Raw genomic sequence first — 25,501 nt, forward strand, 5'->3', positions numbered from 1 at the left:
AAGAAGAGCAATTTCCCCCCCAAAAAAATGTAGGGACCATTTTAACCTACAAGGTCCTGATTCATGTTATTAATGACCAAATGTATCACTGCAGCTTTCATTTTGAACCTGTCACTATTTAACTATTTAAGACCCACAAAACATGTAGTTCCTCCTTTTGAAAAGCATCAAGACCCAAGACAAGCACAACATGATACAGTGCAACACACTATCTTTGTTTTTTTTCTTGATAAATACAGCCAATGACAACTGCGGCTGCAATGCCGTTAAATTAAAGCATTTTCAGATTTACTAATCAGTTTTTTCAACACTAATAAACTTGTAAGTCATGTGGCTTATGGTAGTAAGAGCAGATTTGTTGGGGTGCTAGTCATTTATATTAGAAACACATTACTAAAAAGTGAAATAAACTGAATACAATGACTTCGTATAGTTATGTAAAGCAATTAGGACACCCTGCACAGCCTGTGTGTTTTTCCAGCACATTTGAACATGTGGATATTAAGCATGAATATGAATAAGACAAGAAGTTCAAGTCAAATTTTTTCCCTTTCAGAATTTCTGGTAAAATGTAGCAGAAAAAAAAAAAAAATCTGTCTGGTGAGGAATAAATCTCAGCCATCACATTTGTTCCCCCCTTAAAATGGACAGAGCCATATCACATCAAGTCCATATGATTAGAACTGTTTTGCATTTTGAAGGAGGTTTATCCTTTTAAAGATTGAACGTTTAGCTTGTTGAGCTTCTGACTGTTAGAGTGAGATTGAAAACTACAGTGAGACAAAAATAACTGTCTGAGGCCTTTAGACAGAAAATTGTTGGGTAAAGGTTTTAAAGAGGTCACGAAAGAATTTGAAATCAGCTATTCTACTGTGTCGAAAATAGTTTACAACTGGAAGACATTCAACGAAACTATCAACAAACCCACGTCTGGCCATTAAAAGCAGGCTATAAAAGAAATCTTCACAACTGTAAAAAGTCATCATGGGACAAACAAGACTTTTCTATTGTTGTGAGGCTGCATATCTGCATAAACAGACACAAACGCTACATTCACATTTTCTTGAGAAGTTTAAAAAGAAGAAACATTTTTTTAAAATGTGAAACCCAGACTAATGTTTTCCAAAGAGAACAAAGATAAATAGCACACCATCTGGAATACTGTTCTTTGGAAAGATGAGTCCAAAATTGAGCTGTTTGAACATTTTAAACATTAATTATAGGTTTATTCAAACTAAAAGATTCATGATTTCTGGGATGTCTAGAATTTAAATACCAGCAGCCAGAGATGAAACTAAGCTCACCATTTTTCCAAGTCTTTACCATGGATAGAATATTAAAGCTAGTGTATTAACTGTTGATTTACTATAGAAGACGAAGGGTGGAGGAATCCATGTGCTCTTCGCTAAGCCCTACATTTCTCTTCAATGGCATAAGGAATGATTCATATCTACATGTACAGAATCCCCTTTGATGACTGTAGCTCTTGAACCTTTTTTTCATATTGTCAAACATTTTTCTTACCTGAGCTTAATCACAGTCAGTTCACTTTTCCTGCACTTTCATCACAATTTACTGAAAAGTAATTAACCTTTTTTACAACGAAAGGCCCAGAAGAGGATTTTCCAAATTCTCGTTAAAGTGTATTAAAAAAAAAAAATAATAATTTACTGAAAAACTAAAAATGAAACTGTGTTCAAAAGGGGTGCAAAATAATGAGTTTTAAGTAGAAAGATTGTGAACACAGAAGATATATAGGAAACCACAGAGCAAACCTATGTCAATAGAGGAAACTGTAGCCTGGAAAAACAAGCAATGGTTCTACAGAAAAAAAACAATGTACATCAGAAATGATCTGAAGCTCATCTCCTTTCTTTCTCGCATGCCCAGAAAGTGTCCTGTAAGCGCATCGGAAATACTTTGAAATATGGCTCGTCTTTCTAGATCGCCCATGCGTGACGGCACGCCGTAACAGCGTTAGGAAACTGTTTGAACGTGTTAAGTCACAAAAATAAATGGATGAAGCAAATGACTCGGAACATGTTTCCTCTGTCTGCCCGCTCCCTGCGCTCTCTTTTAACGGGGTCAGTGTGACGATGGTGTCAGTGTCTGGACTCAACAACGGCATATTTGCATCAGTCAGTCATCCCAACTAGACCGTGAAGAGAAGGATTTCCCTGCTCAGCTGTGCCAGTGAGTCAGTGAAATATTCTCTCATAAAAGCTTGCTGGACTGAGAGGAGGCCTGAGCAAAACCTGAAACAATTTAATGGGCTCAGCTCCAGGCTTTTTCCTATTGGCAGGAAACATCCCATGAGGCTAATCCTTCACACAAAAATACTTAAAGAACCCACCTGCAGATTTGGCTCAGGCATTTTATAGGATAGCTTCTATAATACATCTAAGAATGGATGCATTAGCTTAGTTTTAGCTCGATGCAAGTAGTTAAATTCATAGCATTTTTATTTATTTTCTCAATTCTAATCATTTTCTGCCCTACTTAAAAAAGAAAACATTAGCAAAAGTTTGAGCTGTGCCATTACCAGCATCACGTTCTCTTTTTAAAGCTTTTCTGTGCATCAGCATTTGAGATTGTGCTCCATTAATTCTGCTGAGACACCAAGACAGGCCTGTGGTCTGCTGTATGGCTGGATAAGAGCTCTGTGGTGCAGGCAGCGTCATGCAGCCAAGTTGAACCTCTAATTAGTCCTGCCCATCCAAATTTGGAGGACTGTGGTGAAGAGAAAAAAACATGTCCAATAGCCTTGGGACATCCCTAAACTTGAAAATTTGGCTGCAATTGCAACTTTGGGGCTTAATTAACTGAGTACACTGGCTTCTTGGGTCATATCAAAATAGCATGGAATGCTGAGACAAAACTGTGATGAGAGAGAGTCATGATTAATGCAAATCACCCTGAGATTAAAGCATTTTGTTCAAGTTACTGAAATCCATCTTAGTCCTGCGTGTTAACTTTCTTCAGTAGAATCATACACAGAAATAATAAAAAAATAATTTAGACCCCTCATATTTTCCTACTTTACTGTTCATAATTTCTTTGTGATTCACTAAAACAAAGTAGTCCGTACGAGGAAGTGAAGAGGAAGGAAAGGGCTATGTCAAGAAAGTTATACTTTGACTCCTTTGCAAAATACCTAAAGCTTTGGCAGATTGGCTGCAAAGCGTCCGTGAAGGATAATTGTCAGGTCTTGCCACATATTCTCAAGTAGACCTCGGCCAATGTTTTGACTGGGCTATTCCACGGCATTAAGATGCTTCAGTCGATACCATTCTGATGAAGCTCTGGATGTACGTTTGCAATCACTGCTAAAGGGTTGAAACCCCCATCAACACCTCAAGTGCTTTACAACCTGCAACCAGCTTTTCTTTTCCAGACTTCCCCTGAAATTATCTGTTTACATCTTCCCATTACTCTTAAGTGTCATGTTCATGATGAAGAAAAGCATCCCACCAAACACCGAGCACTTTCTCCATATTTTGCAAAGTTTAATTTTAGGATCATCTGACCGAAGTCTATATGTTTACTATTTATGGAAAGGGAGATAATATATATATATGTATACATATATATATATTCCAATATCATTTTAACAGTCAACACTCCTTTAATGCAGACATGCTTATTACCACCTAACTATGTGTTTTCTCAGACTTAACTTGGCATTCCTAGCAAACTGAACTGCTCAGCAGGAGTCACTGTGATTTTACTCACACAGAGAAAAAGACACACAAACACATCTGATCAGCAATGCCACTAGCTGTTCAAAACGGACAGTTCCTCTGCCAACGCAACATGCTGTTGGCAAAGCGCTGTGAGAGGCTGCTAAACAGTCTTCTGTTCACTTCGCACTTCACACACAGTCTGCCGGACTCTGCGCCACTTACTCACCAAAAGCGCGTGCAAGAGATTTCTGCACTTTAAACACAAAGTTTAAAGGGAACCAAGTGAAACTATAAATTAATACTTCACAAAGGCTTTGGTATGTTTAAAACTGATAAAAGATCTTTACATGTTGCTGCTCTCCAAAGTACGATTACTACTATTAGCACTAGTGTCAGTGTCCATGAAAGAGACATGAAAAACACACAACAATAACTTAATATTTTACTGCAGTATTATAAATGTACAGTTAAAATGTGAGAAAAACCCTGAGTTTAATTTGACATTCATTCAAGGTTCACATTGGTCTTGCCAAAACACAACTTTAGACACCTAAAATATTATTTCTAAAAGTAAATGACAATAAAACACGTGTACATTCTGTATCTAATTTATTTATTTTAGGTTAATTTGATTCTTGTTGAAATTTTAGATGATCGCTGAGCGACAAATACAATGGGACATAAAGATCAATTTATCTTTGTCACTTTTCAAACTAGGACAGTTAAGGGAACATGCCAGGTGTGTATATTCACTTGTTCAGGGACTTGAACTAGAACTGTGGGCTTTGACTAAGATTTGGCTTTCCTCCAACAAACTCTCAGGATGGGTCTGGTTTAAACTGAAAGCCGAGTATTTCTGGAAAATCACTTTGTGTTCACTCTTAAGTCAGGTTAAAGATTGGTGATGCTTTAGGCCTGTTTCTCTTCCAAACTCCTAATAACCTTATTGGAGTCAATTGCTTCATGAACTGTAACAAACTATGCGGGACAATGACTAAAGTCTAAATTGCCATCAAAGTTTGCTGAGAAGAAATTCTCCCACTATTTCAGAATGCCATAAGTAGGAACTAAAACCTTTATACATTATGTTTTCAATGAGCCAATAAGTAATAAAAAGTTCACTTTAAACATTTAGCAAAAGCAAACAAACACTCTTAGCTATTTAAAATACAGGAATGTATGGCAAGTGCTATTGATTAGGATTGTTTGGGCAACACCCTGTGAAACAATTAGCTCTGTGACAGCACTAGCTGCAGCAACGTCTCAGAGGAAACAATATCCACAATAGTATAGTTTCAAAAGTTTGCTTCCTTACCAGCCACTTCTCTGGTACTTGCAAATGTTTCTCAGTTTTGCACAAAGATGTTTAGTTGCCACACGTTAGGCTCCACAAGTGTACAGCGTTGCGCATCATCTTTCTCTTCCCCTGTCATCAAGTTATCACAGAATGGTTCCTACCCTCTTGCTCCCAAGCTTGATGTGATACTCATAATAATAAGGATGATAATGAAGATTTCTGTGCAAGGTTATGTTAACTACTGTAAAACGTTTCACATGTTTTTAACTAGAGTGACAAAAATTGGGAGTTCAGATAACCTTCTTTTCCTGCCTCTCCTGTTCAGGGTTAAATCTGCTGGCACATATAGGCCTACACCTCTCATCTGCTCTCTTCCCCTCATGTAGCACATGAACATATACCTTACGCATGAAAGTAACACCTGGTATTTGTCATCTGATGGGTTTTGCTGCCTGAAGTTGTGCAAGAGGTAGGAAGTGTACACATCATATCTTAACAGAAAGAGATTTATTTTCACTCTTTCTTTGATGCGCACTCATGCAGGCAAACATGCATATATAATTTCAAAGCTCACATACATAAAAGAGATTCAACTCAGCTTGCCGAGGGCAAAAAATGAGGCATCAGTTTCACAGAGACAAACTGATGCCCAATCCTACACTGCCAAGCTCAAGTTTATTGCTTATTAAAGGTTCAGCAAGATGTGTGCAATTTGTTTGTAATGCATTAATTTATGTTTCATGTTGATGGTCTGAGCTTGCTAATATGTTCCTTTTTTATGCATAAAACACAATCTATTTCAGGGGTCCTTAAATTCAAGCCTCGAGGTCCAGTGTCCAGCAACCTTTGCATGTGTCCCTGGTCCAACACTTATGAGTCAAATGGCTGAACTGCTTAACCCCTTAGAGTGCAGTTATGATTTCCAGAGTCCTGCTAATGATCTCGTTTTTGACTCATGTAGGTTGAAGCAGAGACACATCCGAAAACTGCAGGAAACTGGTACTTCTGAATCTGAACGGTTCTGCATTTTGTTTTACCCTGGTGAAAAAAAGAGTAAAGGTAAGAGGGATTCATACTTCTGAACACTTGCTGTCAGATTAATCACCAGTTTCATCAGAAATGATCATCTTTTGCCCCATTGACTCACACTACCTAAAAAGAATTATGAAAAGTACCAAATGAAACCCCAGATAAAAGATTCGACAACAAAGGATGAAATAGTCACATCTGATAAACATTTTTTTGTCCCCCATTAAATTACGTTAAAAGCCCAAACAGACAGCTTCAGATCTATTTGTGACCCTCAACACAAAGTTATTTACAGGGTGAGCACATATCAGAAAATATACATAAATAACTGGCCAGTCTAACAGTTCTGATTAATGAAGCGAGAGTCACAGTTGACCTCTCTGATCTGAACCAAGGCCGTATAGGACTGGAGCTAAAGAGCCCTGAGGCTGTGGGAATGTTTGAGTGAGTTAATAGATGACTAGGTGACTAAGAGGGAGGTGTGTGTGTGTGTGTTTGTATGCCTGCGTTAGTGTATATTTGTGTGTCTGAATATGCTTTTTTTTTATGTGTGCATATGTGTGTCTGTGAGCACAACATGCCCTGAGGCAGTGACAGACGGACTCTAAAGCATGTTACCCACACACCCGACTGCCTCGCTTAATAGTGCATGAGATAAGAACATTTGGACTTCAGAATGCACCCCCCAACCCCCGTACACCACCTTTCTCCCTGGAAAATTGGGTTTTATGACTCCCCAATCTCAAACAATGGCTCCAGTTGTTAGGACCGTTAAGAAACATGTTCAGTTTTAAACAAAAAAACCTGAGAGAATTCCCATTGGGTTGAAAGGAGATGTAATGCAAATGCTGACTCGTGAAGAAATTCACTAACACTGGATGGAGTCGCATGTTATGCACTGAGCACATACTGTAGGGCAGCAAGCAAACAAATGAGCAGATATGTAAACAAACAAATAAACATAAGCACAGATGTACTGGCAGATAGATTACACAAGAGTGCAAAGAAACAAAAACAATCTGATACAGTCACAACAAGCATTACAAAACCCAGTAGAAACAGGCATGTACTGAATTGCCAATCACAATAAAGCATGGAATCAATTTATCAGATACAGCATGTGTTTATCAGAAAATACAGCTTCATGTTCACAATCTACCCACTGCATCACCCTAAGCATGCATAGGTCTGATTACAACTTTGGTATAATAAGAAAGGAATGCATCATCGTGCTGTCTGAGGAAGTCAGTGGTAACCCAAGTAGGTGAACCTTCTGAAGCAGCAAACTCTCACAGAGATCAAATAACTCCACGTCATTCTGGAAGTCAGCAAATGAGTCAGAAGGACGCAGACAACAAGCTCTCTTTGTCGTTAGTTACGGAAACAGAGAGCATCATGGTCTGACAAAGATTCAGTTCATTAGATTTAGTTAATTTATGACCAAGTAACAATAACAGTAGTGTTATGTGAGCATGGAGAGAAAATTGGATGAGTGAAAAGAACATAGAGTAGCTAAGAATCTGTGTGTTACCATGTAGCTAATAGGATTTTATGTGATCTCGAGAACTAACATGGTTTCTTGCAAGGCTCTTAAAGTGGAAATGTGCCTAAATAGTCAGGGTCGGTCATGGTCAGGACTGGAAAAGAAAATGAATAAAACAGTAGCGATGAGTAAAGAAATCTTTTAAAAGACCTTGAGAACACCTGAAGAAGTATTTATCAAGACCACTATGAAAGATTTTTTTATGAGTTTGACTCCTTAGAAAATATAAACTGTCTTAAAAGTGGTTCAATAAAAAATTGACATGGTTACTCACTTCTACTCCATATTTACTGCATGTTTATTTCGGGATTATAAATAGACTTTAAAAAAGATATTGCCTGTCAGAGAAATAATCCACCTTTGTTTTCTTTTTAAGTCTATTAGCAAATAAAGTGTTTTGAAAATGTAGGTAAACTCACTCTGTCTGGATGAAGATCATCTGTGAGCAACAATTTTCAAATCTTAACCCAAATTCACAATTACATTCCAAACTTGAACATGCTTTGTTCTAAACCACTGCAGCCTCATGCAGCCTGAGAGTAGCTATATGTATAAGACAACACACATCGTATTATGCATATAGGCCAAAATGTTCAAATGTGGTACTTTTTGACCTTTTGTCTGCTTTCCGTTTCCTCTCCATGACTTGTGGCAGTAAGCAAACAATGCCTTTCTGTTCTGCCCATCTTCCATATGAGCAAGATTTTTTTAGAGGCATGAGAGTAAAGAGGGTAGAATACATCTGGACAGAACACCTTCTAAGACGTTGACTTGCATCTTTTTTTGTTTCTGCTCTTACATTGAAGTTTCTGGTAGTACCGTGGCAAAATATAAAAAAAAGAAGGTTCTGCACAGAAAGAGATAAGGAGCGTAGTCAACCAACTGGAAAGACAAGGGATCAAGAGAGAAAGAGAATAAGAGGGGGGTAAAAAAGAAAGACAAGCATTCCGACTGTGACAGACGGGCAGCATTGGTGTGAGGAAGCTTAGAATGCTAACTCTGAAAGACTGCGATCTGCTAAGAAAGAGACAAGCAGTGGGAGGCAAAAGAGAAGACAAAGTCAAAGTGTAACTGGAGGGGAGACAGAAAGAGGAAAAAGTAACAGGGAAGCAAGTGCAAGCAGGGTGTGTGAGTGAGAGCTTGGGATGATGAGAGAGGCGTACACCGAAACTGACGAAGACTGAATAACTCAGCATGGTTTCTCAGATTCTTGACGAAGGACGTAGTCCAAAAGTAAAAAGAAGTACTCCACATAACAAGGACAAGTTGTTTTTGCATTACTCTCTCTTTAGCCTGCTCACTGAAACTGGAATAAACTAGCCTGTCAAAGTCAACCACCAGCCTTCTGCTGTAAAAAAAAAATGACTGCACAGAGGCACCAACTTTGCTGGATGAATACTTGGTACAAGGACACTACAAACAGAATGAATCTAACTGTCCCAGAACGTACAGTAGTTGGGTTTGATAAAACAGAGATGCCACTTTGTCGACAATTGAGATGAGTTTTATTTTCTTTTTTCTGTTTTGCTTTCACAAGGTCTGCCGGAATATTTTTAGATTCCTTCGATGCTCCAGGGACAGATGAATCAGCACAAAGTGACAGCATATCATCAAACCTACATCTAAAAGTCTGGAACTGCACTTTCAAGAGTATGTAAATTGGTTCTTCAAGTTGTAGAAACATTTGAGCCAGGCATTGTTGTCTCTGTCAAATTTGCATTTCTGTCCACCATCGTTTCTGTCAGCATGAGGCAAAGTGAACTGGCGGTGAACTGTAGAGGAGGTAGCATCTCATTGTGTGCCTGTGGCTGATAGAGAAAATCTGTCAGGGAAAAGTAAAGGGCAACAGGGAAAGAAGGCAGAATTAATTATCTGTGGTTACAAAAAGATAGCATGCAGCACAGCAGAACAAGAAAAAGGTTGTGAACGCCCGTTTACAAGTGTCCTTGTGTCTTGATGTTTTCAAGCCAAACATCTTTGTGTCTGAGTGGCCAGAGTTTACTGTGTCAGCAGCTCTCATTACCACACACACTGCTGAGGACATGAGAGAGCTTAGCGCGTGACCGGCGAAGCCATCTCTGTTCATCTGCATGCAAACAACAACACCTCAGAGACCAACAGATGCAACACAAACATCAACGGCCGCAGAACGAGAGGCTCCCGGATGAACACTGAGACACTGATATGCATGAAATACTTGTGCACTCGGGCATCTGCATACTGTCGAGGCTGCAAGTGGGTTATCAACCAAGCCCGACTGAAAAGACGCCTAAATGGTCCCCGAGGATTAACGTAATGTGCAAGAAGATTTAAGGGATTCAGGATTTAATTTTTGGCTGGTAGGCAGGTCTGATAGGTTGCTTTGTGGCTACTAATAGTACTTTACAAATGTATTCTTATGCCTTGAATCATTTTTAGGTTTTCTCATGTTAGATCAGCAACCTTTAAGATATTTTCTTAGGATTCTAAGTTATAGAACAAGACAGACTAACAATCATTGGCCTACTCATTGTAAAATAGCTCAAGGTCAATCAGATTATATAGGAAGTATCTGTGAAAATCAGTTGTCAAGTCTTGCAATAGATACTAAAATATATTTTTATCTGGACCTTGACTAGGCCATTGGGACACATAAACAAAGGTTACGTTTTGAATAAGTTTTCCTCTACACCTAAATGCCAAACTGTTTAAATTTGATCTCATCTGACAAGAACACCTTCTTCCACATATTTGCTGTACACCCTAAATGGGTAATGGCAACATTTCAGTAATGGCATTCTCTGGCCATTCTTCCATAAAAGCCAGATTACAACTGATAGTTGCCATATCAATAGAGTTATGGAACTGGTAACTTGTTGCTACAAAGTTTCCATGGGCCTCTTGGCTCCTTCTCTAAATAAGATAATTGACAATTAGCCTTGTTTTTATTGATATCCAACTATGAAGTTCTAGCCTGTAACAGATATCTGCAAGCTAACACTACTTGCCAGTCAAACTGTGTAGGGCGACTGATTAATATATTATTAAAAGCATGATTCATACTTACTCAGCTAATTTCACAGCTAAAAATAAAGCCTCAACCACAAAAGCTGAGAAGGAATCGGCTTGTCCATATCACTTATCTTTCCATGGTCAGTCCTTATAAGAGAATGTGGTTTTAAGGTGGGATGCTGGGAACATTGCCACTGGCTGTATTCAAAACACTCTTAAGTGCTTGCAGAGCAAGTGTATGTATGTATGTGTGTGTGGCATCATTTTCATCCTTGCCAGTCTCTCTCTCACACACACACACACACGCACACGCATACACACACATACTTGACTATGTTTGCCTCAGAATCTAATTTTACTAACCAAGGACACTTAAAAGTAGCTTGAATTCGACCTTGGTTTCAGCTCTGGCAACACAGCACAGCATAAAATACCTAAGAGATGATGCATATTGATAAGATTTATAATAATTAGAGCAGGGCATAACATGGCCTTATTAAGCCACCCAACAGAGATAACCAAAACATATTTTCTGTTCTGGAATCCTTTATATTGTCTCTACAAGCATTAACCTAAACCTGAAATGAGGATTTTTTTTTAACCTTACACAAATGGGACAAGTTAGTATAAGTGACGGATGACGCCTGGCAGAAACAACAAGCTAACTGTTGTGTGCGGTGCTGTGTTTTACAATAAATTGGCCATGTATCCACCTGAGTCTGCACTCCAAGATGCATCCAACTTGGAAATGCATAACTACATTATTAGGGCAACATATTCTGCCTATTTCTGGTCACTCAGCTTACGCCTCACTATGGATTGGAAAATCATGTCAGTGCAGATGTCATCATATCAAATTACAGAAGGCTGTCCCAGGTGTTAACTGCCTACAGAAAATGTAAAGTTTAACATTCACCATTTATATGAGTCACTGATAACTTGCATACTTACTTTACTTTGTATACCAGATATTTCTACCTACACATTATATTTTTAACTAAGGAATCACTGTTCCATTAGGCTCTTCAACATCATGCAGTATGTTATCAGCAAATTGATTATGATAGCAGATATAACTTACAAGTCAATTATATGTGCTTGTTGCTAGGGGTGCACCAATTGCCATTTTCTGTCTGATTGTCAATCACTGATGTTTAAAAAGCCTGACCTGCCGATTCCGATTGTGACCGACACCAATTCTTTTCTTTTTTTTTTGTCTGAAATGTCACTAAATAATATAGCAAGAAAGTCGCTGAGTTGGCAACAGTAGAGTGATTATTGCCACATGTTATTAAATTATGTGGCAATAATAATTGCCACATAATTATTATTGTGGCTGGTGGGTGGGACTAATGGTCAAATCTCTCTCACGAGAGAGCAGTGAGGTAGATAAGCCAACCAACAGAGGAAGCTTATTCTATCTGCTTGCATCCAAAATCTCAATGTTTGGATCAGGACCAATATTTTACGGTCATAGGTGAGAGTCAAGTTGGAGGTGAACCAGTAAACTTATAGAGTTATTTGTTTCACAAGAAGACTTCAGACAAAAAGTAATTCTTGTTTATTTATATGTTGGTATTGTTATACAGGTGAACTTCTTAAACTTTTTATGAACATCACTTCAAGGAAAAAGTGAAAAAACCAAGCACACAAATCCTTCCCCATCTGACACACTATAAGTCAGGTTGCTCTCGGACACTGTCTACATTTTAAACACTATTATCTCGAATGCAAGAAAAGTATGTAAGATGGCACAGACATGTAAAAAAACACCACCTGCACCGGATTCCTGCTTCAGGTCCAGATACGGCTGCCTCTCAAGGATCAAATTGGGTCCCTTGGGACGGTGCAGATGGTTCACTCAGTTTATAGCCAGGTCTCTGCACAAATGGCTGTTTGATCTGCCTGCAGGTTTATGAGGCAGCCAGGCAGTGATGTTACTTTGCTGACAGGAAGTGAATGTGTGGATGGTACCAAGCTCTGGGTCATGACAGAATAATCAAATTGCTGATGCAACAGAACAAACTGTCTAGATAAACCTGATGGGCTGGGCTAACTTTTGCCGTTTGAGAGACAGCATAGACTCTTTCACAAACTTCAGGTGAAGTTTACAGTTGGATGTAAACTTTCAAGGGCTCAATCCATCCAACTGCAGCTTGTGGTACCAGTGAGGACTAATTCACATGAACCCACAAGAATGTTTATCTTTGAACGTGTTTTCCTTCGGCATAAAAGAGACTTTTCCAAGCCCCAATAATAACATCAAAATGTTACTTTAGTCATAGTAACAGCCAGGTCTGATTACGGTTTCGACATTCATACCAAATGTCTAACCTGAATAAAAGAAAGTAGAATTCACATTCATGGTTTAACAATCAATATTATTTACATATACCGTTAATCTTCAATGCTATCTGTGTTTCTGAACAAGCATAAACAAGTTACTGATCCTAGGACGCTGTCTTTCAGTCCCATCTAGGTAAGACTTTACACCCTTTAGCATTTAGATGAACACAACCTGAGAATAACTCCACAGAAACGTTTTTCACATCCCACTCCGGCAATGGCATGAATTTGCTTTGAATAAAACTATTGTGCTACAATGCGATCTTTCAGAGTGACCTGTTTTATGGCAGTTATGCAAATTCAATCTCAAATTGTGGTGTGTGAACTCGCTTCATAGATTTCAACAGTACACAGTCAATTTTAAGATAAACTTAATTTAAGTTATTTAGGAAAGCAGTTCCTTTGTCTTATGATTATTTATTAAGTGAAGGCAGCTAAAAAAGGGCACAATTAAAGCAATGAATCGCAAGTGTAACTTTTATGCAACTGGAATCAAAGCTTGGGCTCTGATTGCACATTCTGTCATTGTTTTTGATTAAAATGTTAGTCATTCTTATCCCCTTATGAAATAATTAATCGCTACATTTATTTGATGGTCTAAATTTGACCATCAAATAAATGATGGTCAAATTAATGCATTTATTATAATTAATAATAAATGTATTAATTATCAAAAATGCTGTCAAAGTATACTTAGAAAATTGGAGGAATGCCATTTTCTTTTCACACATCAGCATGCTTTAATCAGATCTTCATTTGAAAAAAAAATGTAATATACTTTGCAGTTGTGGCTCTCATGCTTTAGTTGCACTAGGTTGTGTTGTGACTGAGAGCTGAGACAGGTTAGAGAAACATTACTTTCCAGCTGTCTCAGGAATTTTCTCCCGGGGAACGAGGAAAGGTGACACAAATTTACAGAGGGTTTTTTTAAAGGAGGATAGAAAAAGGATAAAGCCTGCACCTGTCTTGTCACATCGCCTTCTCTCCCTGAATTATTCATAACGTGGAAGAATAAACAGCCCTACTTTGCAATGTAAGCATTTTTAAGAATAAAACCCTGAAGTTGTAAAGGTAACCTTTAACTCCGGCGCAGGCTTCACAAACTCAAAACAAAGCAGCTGTCTTCACATTCCAGGAAGCTTGATGTGTCTGCACACTGAACCAATGTACGTTTTACTTAGAAACATAACTAAAACATGCATGTAAAGAAGAGCACTGATGCATTCAGGTCTCATGGTGTTGAGTTTGCCATACATTTGGATCTTACATCACTGAAGCTTTGTTACCAATTTATTTTTGGGTCTGGAATAACATTGTGAACTATTATTTTCCCATAATCTACACAATAATGACAGCACCTCCCTTGTTGCATAAATCTAATACAGCTCTGAATATTGAGTTACTTGTGACATATATAATTTCATTTGTGCCAACAACACAGTTCTTGACTGAATACTGTCTACTTCACTCAGACACCTCATGAACCCTGTTTACTTTTCAGGAGAAGAAAATGTCATTAAAAAAATCTTGCCAACACAATTATTTACTTAATCTTAATGCCATTTTTACACCACCATCCATTACAGCATTAGGGTACACCTTTAATAATATCACCTAACACTACTTGGACTTTAGAAAGTCAGCCAGTGTTCAGCTGCTAATAACACCCCTGCAAGATTGTACCCCAAAATCACTGCCTAATAATCTCTTAACCGGCAGACAGCAACAGATTTGTCTGTGATAAAATCCCCGTTCTTGCATGCATGTCTGTGTCGCTAACAGGCGAGCTTGTTGTCATGTGTTTATGTGTCTTTTCTGTATCCATGCCGATTTCCCTGATGTATGCCTTATATGTGTGTGTTTGTGTGTGTGTGAAGCAGATTTAGTTGTGATAAAACCCTGGTCTTTGGAGGGATTACGAGTGCATCCCCAGACAGCACCCTGCTGTGCATTTATGGCGGTAATAAGTTGATCTGTGAGGGACAGATAGGCAACTGGCTAAAGCTGTTATTGGAAACTGTGTCCCTGCATCTATACCTGGGCCAGGATGAAAGCTGAGTAAAAGGCAATATCGTCAGAAGCATCTTAGACACGCTGCATCATGCGTCAGCTGAATGTCATCCCATGCATTTTGATCTGGCTCGCTACTTTGTGCTTTTTCCTCCACTGATTTGTCATGCACTTATAAGCAATTTGGTTTTGCTCGCAATAGATACCAATAGGGCAAATGTTCTGCAGGCATATGAGCATATATTAGAATCAGAGCATATATTAAGATGAACATAAAATAATTAAAGCAGCCTCCAAACTCAGCTTCCGAGATCCAAAAGCAAAAGTTTCCGTTCATTTTTTGAGGATTTCTATTTAAAAGGTCATAAAAGTGTGTTTCACTACTCCCTCCAGTGCAGGCACTGGGTATGTAAAACTAGGGCAGAAATTCTCCAAAGGTCACATGTTTTCAGATTCAGCCTGGGCAGTTTTCATTTCAAAGCTGTAAAATACATCTGTACGGTTATTATTTTCCAATATTACCTCGTGGCATTCCTGAGCTCATAGCTTCAAATGTAGCAATCTGAGAAAAGCCCTCCGGTTATCTGTCTCCTGTATGTCTCAAACTGGAAAATAAAATGACTTCTCCACTCGTGACTGCCTTTCTCACCACAGTCCTGGTGAGAGAATTCCTGTAAATGGAAGAAAGGTTGATATAAAGTGCAGTATAAAGCCTAATATGTGCTTGATTTGTCTTTCTTATGACTCCCTCTGTCTTGTTACTTTTTTTTGCTCTCAATCTACATCTATCTATTTTCCTTTTTCTCTACATCTCTCTTTTGTTAGCCCTCCATATTTGCCTCGCCTCCTTCAAATTCTCAGACGTTTGCGACATAATAATGAAATAATTTATTCCCGTCCCTTAGCGCTGGTAAGTATTAGCATTCCAACAGAGAGCGTTAACTTATCTCATGGCTACAGGCGTTGAGTGGTAAAACTAAGCTTTCATAGTTTGCAACAGGATGACCACAAAACGCCTTCAGCTCAGAGAATTAGGACTGTCATCATGATTAGTAATGGTGGGCCTAATGTTTTACTGCACTGTAATTCACTATACTGTAGCCACAGCGCAGTGTCCTGTATGACTCATTTTCGAGCACAAAAGGACGATCAACCTAAATTCAGCTGCAGGGAAAAATTAAATGAGATTATTACTGATCCAGGTTTCAACAACTTGATAATCTTTAATGTAGTCTCTTTTTTTGTCTCTAAAGCTTCATACTGCCTGACCAAATCTGTTTGGGCAGGTGGTATGTTTTAAAGCTCCAACTCAAAATCCATTTGGCTATATGTCAGCACTTGCATCAGAGCATCAAACATTACCTACCAGACTGGAAAAATAAGGAATAATTCAATAAGCATAATGTAATGCTAAGGAAATGCTTTACCTCAGCTAGAATTTGTCATTTTATTGCTTTTTAAACAATAAGCAGCATCCACTCTGCACATAAACGCTTGAGCATTCCGTGTGGTTGTATGCTGGAGCAGCCATAAGATGCACACAATGAGTGGTAAAAATAAACCTGATAGCTTTCTGGAGGGTCGCCACAGGATATCTGTGCAGTTACTGCAGTTTTGATGTTGCATTTTTTTCTTGTTCAATAAACTTTGCATATCATCAGTGTAGCAGGCAGACTTTTTGAGAATCAAACTAATGACTGCATAACAATGAAGATAGCAATCCCATGCCATAATGCAGAGTTACCGTTATTTTTGTTACAGGCATAGAGGTCATGAGGTTCTGTGATGTTTGATACACAGTGTAGCTGGAGCTGAGACATATTATCGAGTAAAATGACACAAAGTCTTCAAAAACTACTTTGATTTGAAGCTTTGTTTGAGTTGCATAGCAGCAAATTTGACAATATATTTCAGAGCGGCTGTGTGAGCACACAGTGTTATTCTGTTTATGTTGAATTCAATGGTGGAAAATATTATGTAAGGATGAAAAAAAAGACCCAAAATGCCAGAAATCTGAGACTATAAGAATAGTTATGTAAAGAGAGATCATGCCACAATATTTCACTAATAACAGTGAAATACATTTAAGCTAATATTACACTGGATATGATGTGCTTTAAGGTTGGCACTCTGCATTTATTTTTGAGACTTTTTTTTGTTGCCCTGTTGTTTTGACAGTCAGGCCGACAGACACTTAGTTGGAAAAGGCTCCACCTCATTTAAAATGTTTGTGTGGCATCATTTAGATACTTGTAGAAAAGAGAAACGTAACAGAGTGACAAGATAAGAACTAGATGTTCTGTGAAAAGATTGTGACTTGCTATCCACTGAGCACTAATGAGGCTAAAGTTAGTAGCAGTTTCTATCAAAAATTTGCATGTTTCAATATTTAAGCAAACTTAATTGTTTGCTAAAATTGTTTTCGTACTCATGAACAAAGCATAGCTTTACTAACAAATGTACTTTTGATTTCAGAAAGTGCATTAACCATGAACGTAATCAAACTAGCCGAGCAACATGCAGATGCAGTGTCACGAATCATTATAAACAAACTAAAGTAGCCTACATCTGTAAGTTAGATCTGGATCTGATCTGGATCTGTAATAATGCATACCACAGATTAAACTGCCTGGAGGCTATGAACAATTTCAAGCATATATATATATATATATATATATATATATATATATATATCTATATCTATATATATATATATATATATATATATATATATATATATATATAGAGAGAGAGAGAGAGAGAGACAGAGAGAGAGAGAGATATCATGCCACAATATTTCACTAATAATAGTGAAATACATTTAAGCTAATATTACATTGGATGTGATAATGAGTGCTTTAAGGTTGGCACTCTGCATATGTATTTTTTTACTACTCTTTCAGAATAAATTAGTTCTTAGTTTCATTTCTAGTTTGACATTTATTTGAACAGAATAAACTTTGTTGAGAAAATAAATTCTCATTTCAAGAGAGATCTGTTCCAGTGTCATGATATTGGTATGTTTCTATAATGGAATAACAAATTGGAAAACGTCTACATCAGCTTAAAATATCTATAAGGAGCTCACCTAACTTCAATAACATCAAATCAATTTTTAGATTTGAAAAGTTTAACTAGACGTTTAACAAGCTAGTAATCATTCCCTACATAAAGTTTTGATTTTAAAGACATTAATAAATAAATCTCTGACACTTTCTATTTCTCATTACTGTACCATTTAGCAACCATAAAAAATGATGGGAGTTATAATTGACCTAAACTTTGATCTGATTTAACTTCAGACAGTGAGAAAGGTGTATGTAACTTCTGGTTTCATAAGTAGGTCAGTATAGATAATTCACGATGCAGCTATTTACATGCATAATGAAACTAGGCAAAGCTCTAACAGTTTATTTAAATGCAGTGCTTCACTGAAATTGGTCTGACTTGTGAATGTACATCCCAGTTAATGAGAGGAATATTTCATAGTTTTTTTTATATATATATATATATATATATATATATATATATATATATATATATAAACAACCCTCCACAGATATTTAGTCTGCCTTAGGAATCTCCCAGATGCACTGACTCCAACACTGGGCCAATGTGGTAATTAAAGACAACATACACTCCAGTACAACCAGTACCTACAAGTTTTATGCTAACCAAGAATGCAAACCCTATCAAGGGGAAAATTAGGTGTGGATGTGCAGCCTTCAATGACATACACAAATGAGTTCATTTCAGCTCACATAAAGCAGATGGAGTATGACAAATGTTAGGAAAGCTGCGCTTTACATCACAAAGGCATTATTGATAAGCAGTGTAATTAGAATGCACATACAGGAACTTGGTGTACAGTTAGAGATACTATGTTGTAGCAAGTTCGGTACAGAGGTTTTAATCAAAATCGGGTATCCTAAAGTGGAATTTTTGTTTTCTTCTTTTCTTGCTTTTTGGCTTTGTTCTTTACTAAAATAATTCACCTTCATTCAATAATTAATTTAGATACATATGCAATTATTCATAAAATAAAATGGAAGATGTCAAATAAGCACAGCTTCTAAAACGCAGTATTTTGTTCAGTTCCAGAAAGCTCCAACACACTTCCCAAAATGTCAAATGCGTCTCTGTGTGCTTTTACTTTCAGTCACAAAAATCTTATTTATAGGTTTTGGCCTAAAGTCCTCCCGACTGGCTGAAAATATTTTTGGAATGCAGAGAGAACGTATCACAGCTGAAGGTTAATAGCTTACCAAACATTCCATCGATGCAGTCCTTTGCAATTGCAATAATGCACACATTGGTGTTACAATGACAACTGCAATTCTTTACATTATAGCTCAACAAAACATGAACCAACACTCAAACACCTATCCTAAACACCAGTGGTGATGAGTACATTGTTGACCACAAGAGTCAAGGTAGATGAAATTAAAAAATTCCTTTGGATCAAGGTTTTATACTTATTCAGACCTGGGAATAACTGAGAGCACATTACATATATTTTCACACTTTTCAAGAATGTCTCAGTGGAGTGAAAACATTTCAAATCACCTTCATGCTAAAAGACAAAACATCAAGCCAAATGACAGATGGAGACATTACACTTCTCTGACTACGTGTGAGCTTGTGTTTCAATCTAATGAACATCATGACTAATGTGGAATCTCCCTCTTCCACTGACCTGATACTGTCTCACCTGTGTGTCACAGAGTTGACTGACCTGGTTTTTCTCTAATTCAATCATTTCCAAGCTATTACCTGTTCTGTGGCTGAAGAGCAGCGGGATGCAGGTAAATGTCACACTGCAGGTCATAACACTTGCTGTTTAATAGAGTACATAATTAGATTTTAAAGCAACAATGGAAACATATATGTATACATCAGTTAAATTGCAATCATTTTAAAATAGTAATTGAAGCCAAATATATCCACTTACATTAAAATGTCATACAAAGATGTCTGTTCTGTAAAGACCTTAAAGGTTTGTTAGAAAACATTCCTGTACTTCAGGGAACATCTCAAGTATGACTCATCTGCAAACCAACCATGACATTACCATCCACATGAACTTACAGGTCAATCAACAAGAGCATTAACAGAGAAGCAGCTAAGAGAGACTCGCTGGAACATTGGAGGTGCTGAAGAGATCCAACGTTCTGGGGGCAATTATTACCCAACGTGTGGGAGAAGGTGCTCCACTGAGAAAGATCCAAAATGGAGTCTTTGACAAACATGTCAAAGACATGTCAAAACTCTATGTGATGTAGAAAACTAACACTGGACCTCAACCTGAACACATTATCAGCATGGTAAAACATGATCATGACGTGGGGATGCTTGTCTTAGCCAGGACAAGAAAGATGGTCAGGGTTTATAGGAAGATGGATGAGTTAAATACAAGGTAATACTGGACAAAAACCTTCTTAAACTCAACATAAGACTTTGGCTTTCACTTTAAAATCCTCTCTAATGTGCTGGCTTAAAACAAAAATCCTGATAAAATACATTGAAGTGTGTGGTTCTAAAGTGAAATATTTGAAACGATTCAAATAGTATGGATGTTTTCGCAAGGCACTGTAATATTCCAACTCAGACTAAAACCCACTGTAAACCATCATTCTCCATGGATACTCTACACACGATGAACACAAAACCTCTGTGTTGTCTGGGTGACTGTTTGCTCATTCACATTCATCCACGTCTCGTGTGTATTTTACTACTAATTAAATCCAGGTAAAAAAAAAAATCCTCCCTACTAACTCATTTCTGAACTAATACGGCAAATTTACATCCAAGTCCTTCGCCACAGGCCGTGCTCCAGTTGTATCTGTGCCTCAGCTCTGCAGAGTAATACATGGTGAAAATGTGATGCTGCAGGACCATGTGGGCTGTCACGCAGGAGTAGTAGCTGGTTTTGGGGAGGCGGAGCTCGGATGATGACGAAAACGGTTGTAAGTTGTAATTGGCTCCCAATGACATCATTGATAAAGACATCCACAGAGGGAGAGAGAGAAAGGGCTGGATCCCACTCTGAGATGAAGTCATGCATCTTTAGAGGGCTGCATGGCGCCACAGCAGAAACAGTTGTGATGAAAACATGCAATTAAGATTATGAAACACATTTTTCTTCATGTTCCCCCTGATGGAACTGGACCGCTGGATGTCACATGAAGTAGGCAAGGCCAGAATGAGATTTTCAATTTTGAGTAGAAATATCCTGGTTTCATTGTGTTATTATAGGGATTAAAAACAAAAATGTCGAGCATCACCAAACTTCTGCTTTTAGATGAGAAAAAGTAAGAAATATTCTAACTTTTTTTTCTAACTTTTTTTCTACTTCTGTTGAAATAGTATAACTTATCGATTCCATGATAATATCATCTTTAACAAATTTTTTTTTGTAATTTTGCTTCTGCTACATAAAATTAAGAAAAAGTCAATAGTTGCTTCCAAGTGTTTATAGTGCATAATGTATCTTTGTGAAATGTGAGACTTTACAGTCACATACACACAAGAAGCTTATATTAGTGAGGTTTGATACTCTGGTCTTTATCTTAATAAATTCGATGTCTCTGATTTTACACTAGGAGTGTCGGTGGTTTTCCCGACCGTACATATTTTTGAAAAAGTCAAATTTCTCTTCCTTGTAAGCATTGCAAATGCACAGATGGCTTCATTCTGGCAGTTGACCAGTAGGGCACAGCAACAGGTGGGAGAGGGGCAGTACTGTGTTCATCTATGCCTGTAGGAGCTAGAACAAATTGCAGATCACTCCAGTGCTTTCTCTGACATCTTGTAAATATAACTTTAAATCAATGGAACAGGAAAACACAATTGAAAAAAACAATTGAACACAGAGTTCATCTGAGTCAGCTGAATTTACAAAACAAATAAGAAACAATGACTTCTGGTTATTCTTTTTATTTTGAAGTGTACTTTTACTACAAATTTAAGAGAAGGTGTGGGTTTGTGGCAGCATTAAAGGTTTAAAACAATACATTTCCACAACCACAACAATAATATTATTCTGTTCAATACTATTTCTGTTTGCTAAAAGCACAGACAGTCTGAATTTGGCAGATTATACAATATATATATTATATTACAATGAATACATGTAATATAAAGAATCTATTTATTTATTTTACCTGTAGTAAAAAAATATATTGTGCCATTTTGCAGCAAAATGACTATTTCTGGATTCAAATTTATGTCAATACAGTAATACCGTAAAAACTTTTTGCTGAACGTTGTTATCCAATCAGAACCTAATTCTGCTCCATGCCTTCCTTAGAGTCTGCCATTTCAATGAAAATAAAGAAGAAAAAAAAAGTAAGTTCTCGGTTTGTTTTGACAGTTTGCCTTCATTGCTTCAGTTGTTCTTGTTTCTAGATAGAATAACTATGTTGGACAAGCTGTTCACAAGCTAATGGTACATTTGTAATCTGTAAATTACAATGTGTGGTAATTTTTTTTACCACGGCCTCATTCTTGAACAATATCTGAATGGTAATTTTTATTTTTATCCTCAGTAATACAAATACAAGGCAACTTTTCATTACCTAGCTTTTGTGTGATTGTTTGGTTGACACAAGAGAGGAAACAAGCAGTTGAACAACTGCCAGAACCCACTCAAATGTAATATCACCTACCCGTGCCGAGGGGCGAGGAGGATCAGAAGTGCAATATCCTGCTATCCCAGGGACTCTGGCTCAAGATGTGTCTTGCGGAGAGATTTACCATGAATTCGGATAATCCTTAAAGTGTCTCCATGAGTTCTGGATTTTCACGTGTGCCCTAAAACGCAATCCAACAGGCACCGCTGCTGCAGAAGTTTAAATCCAACATGAGATAAGTCTTTACCTTCTCCCCAAAATGAACCTGCACAGTCTCTTAATCCTTCTCTCCGTCTTAAAGCGTGGTCTGATAGGTGATCCTGTGCCATCTCTGTGTTGTTTCAGCATATTGTTTTTGCTATTTTCTTGACCTTCCACAGGAGGCGTCTTGCTTGATAATCTGTTAAAATTCCACCTAAGGGCAAAGAGAAATCAAGAAACAGATTAAGCATACTGTAGCAACTAAATCAAAGTTTTGCTCTGTAAAGTATTTTTGTTAAAGAGTAGCCTACTGGCAAGCATCATCGAATAACTATTATAGGGTTGGGTTTTTTTACACAAAATTGAATGTTAGACTGGTGAGACATCAGTCCCATAAAACAGTAACTTACATGTACTGTGTTTCATGTTGTATTTCTATTTTAAAATCCAGTTTTTTACATTTTTTGCCAGCTCATGGAAAAAAAAAAATATGACTGACAAACAAAAACAACAGCGGCCTATTTAATTTCAATATGGAGTGCTGTCTCTTTTTAACCTCATTTAGATATAAACACTGACATTCAAAATTGTTTATCTTAAGAGTTATTTTCAAGAATACATTTTAAATCTACAGTAATGTGACATATAGTGTATAACTTCTGAGAATATTGTAATTTTATAGTAAGCTTTAAAGTTATGCTATTTTTTTCAACAGCAAAGAACTGTTCTACATACTATCAAAACAACAAAAATGATTGATTAAAGTTAACAAAGAAGTTTTTTTAATTGCAATAATAAAGCAGAACAGAGAACTTCACTAAGTTGGGTCAAACGTATTTAAAGTCATCTGTTTAAATCAGTTTTTATTCTTCATTGCACATTAATAGTTAATATCAGACAGTTTAAAAGAACAACACTGATGAATTTACCACTTCAAATAGTTTGGACAAACTGGATTTAAATACTGGGTTTCTTTTTGTTTGTTTGTTTGAGTGTGTGTTGTGTTGTGTGTACAAAACCTCATTAAATGCTGCTGTGTTTTGGTCCTGACAAGGAAAACTCCAGTTATCATTTTTAAGATGCAAAGTAATTTGTTTATTATTAAATAATCTAAACTGAAATATCATTATTTTAAAAAGTCCTATGAAATGAAGTTAAGGAAATCGAACGGGACATTTCCGAGTGGATTTGCGCTCTTTCAGTCGCTTTTCTTTGTATGAGGCTGAGAACAAAGGAACCTTTACAGTAACAAAGACGCGCTGCAGCAACTTATACCTGTTGATCTGTTTTCAACGCACCGCAACAACTTTCTTAAAGATTCTACGAACACATTTATTTTCTTTTCGTCTGGCAATGTCGTTCTTGCCCTTCAAATATAACATTAGAAAAGTTTTATTGTGACTCACAGGCTTGTTTCTTGCAGAGTTTACACCTGATTGTATTGTGGAGAATTTCCTCACTGCAGCTCCAACTTCTCAAAAACAAGAATGCAACTTCTGGAAAAAAAATATATCTATATATGTATATATATCTCTATACACGAGACTACATTCAACTATTTACATGAACTAACCCAGTCACTTTTTTCGTTTTCCAGCGTGCGTGCGTAAAGCGTCCTTCCCTTGCAAACTTCTGACAGGCTTTGTTTTGCGTGTCGCAACATCCCCAGGAGACAAAAACACGGCACCAGCACTTACTCCATCTCACATCCATTAAAATCCCAGACATAACACTTTGTGAAGCAGAACAAGTTTGTTATAAGTGAGCGTTATGAAGATGCGTCTTTGAGCATCCCCTCAAGTTCTCTCCTCAAAGACAAAGGAAAAGGGGACCGCTCCTCTCGCGCCCTCTCTCTCTCGCCTTGATTTCTCTATGTCTCTCGTCCTCTCCCTCCTGCTTTGTGCTCAAGTTTTGAGCGCTGACGCACCAAGTACAGCCGCAACTTTTCACTGGAAACACACTCAAAGCAAGCCACTCCAGAGACGGGGGAAGCGATTTGCAGCATCCCGGTCGGAGGCAACTCACCTGAGCTGGGTCGCTGCGCGCGCGTTCCCGTGCGTCCGTGGAAAAAGTTTGAGAGGGGCACATCAGGCTCTGTGTTGTGGAGTCCCCCCTTTGTCTACACGTGTGATAGATGGATGGGTCTCCGCTTGGCCGCGCCTAGTTCATTTCGCTCTCCACAGAGTCCCGCCCTCTCAAAGTCAAACAACTATGCGCACAAACAATATCGGACAGAGGAATCTCGTGATTGTTAGAGAATATAATTTGTATGCATTTTGATTGTGGTTATTTTTCTCTTAGACGTAAAACAATTTTGGTGTGATTGGCTGCGGTTCATTCATTTGACCGAAAAGCCGCACTTAAAAGCTGCTCGTTTCTCCTTGTCTACCTGGACTCTTCGGTTCAGGTTTGAGAATAAAAGGCGAGGAGGGCTGGCTGACAAGAACTTCCCTGATTGCGCCAGCAGGAGACTGCCATTGTGTCTGGACAGCAGCAATGAAACAAAGAAAAGGACAAAAGGCTGCCGCTACCATGTGCTGCATAAAGTGGTATCAAAATAAAAATGCATAATTATCTATAATACTCCTGATTACATAAACGGGCAGGTAAATTAATGTGTGTAAAATATTCATAAAAGTGAGAAAGTATTATGTTCAAAGTATCAGGAGGTGGTGAAGACATTTTTTCTTTTTTTACTTATAAACTCGGGTCACTTGACCCGTGGCAACTGGACATTAGTCCAACATTAGTCCAACATCCCCAGGAGATG

The 25,501-nt window shown here is 37.7% G+C and overlaps 1 long non-coding RNA gene across 3 annotated transcripts in view; it reads right to left on the reverse strand.

Moving 5' to 3' along the window:
* LOC122831315 overlaps nt 1-24,860 on the reverse strand; it is a 122,960-nt gene extending 98,100 nt beyond the window's left edge. Inside the window, exons 1-2 of one of the 3 annotated variants that reach the window (XR_006370671.1) lie at nt 24,757-24,860; nt 22,567-22,945 (exon numbers count right to left, since the gene is read on the reverse strand). This is a non-coding gene — a long non-coding RNA (uncharacterized LOC122831315). Of the gene's footprint in view, nt 1-4,998; nt 5,226-22,566; nt 22,946-24,756 lie in introns of those variants that run through there. The other 2 variants (XR_006370672.1, XR_006370670.1) reach the window with 2 other exon arrangements.
* Nucleotides 24,861-25,501: the final 641 nt, after the last annotated feature.

Source organism: Gambusia affinis, linkage group LG05 (assembly GCF_019740435.1).
Source record: "Gambusia affinis linkage group LG05, SWU_Gaff_1.0, whole genome shotgun sequence".
Taxonomy (NCBI): domain Eukaryota; kingdom Metazoa; phylum Chordata; class Actinopteri; order Cyprinodontiformes; family Poeciliidae; genus Gambusia; species Gambusia affinis.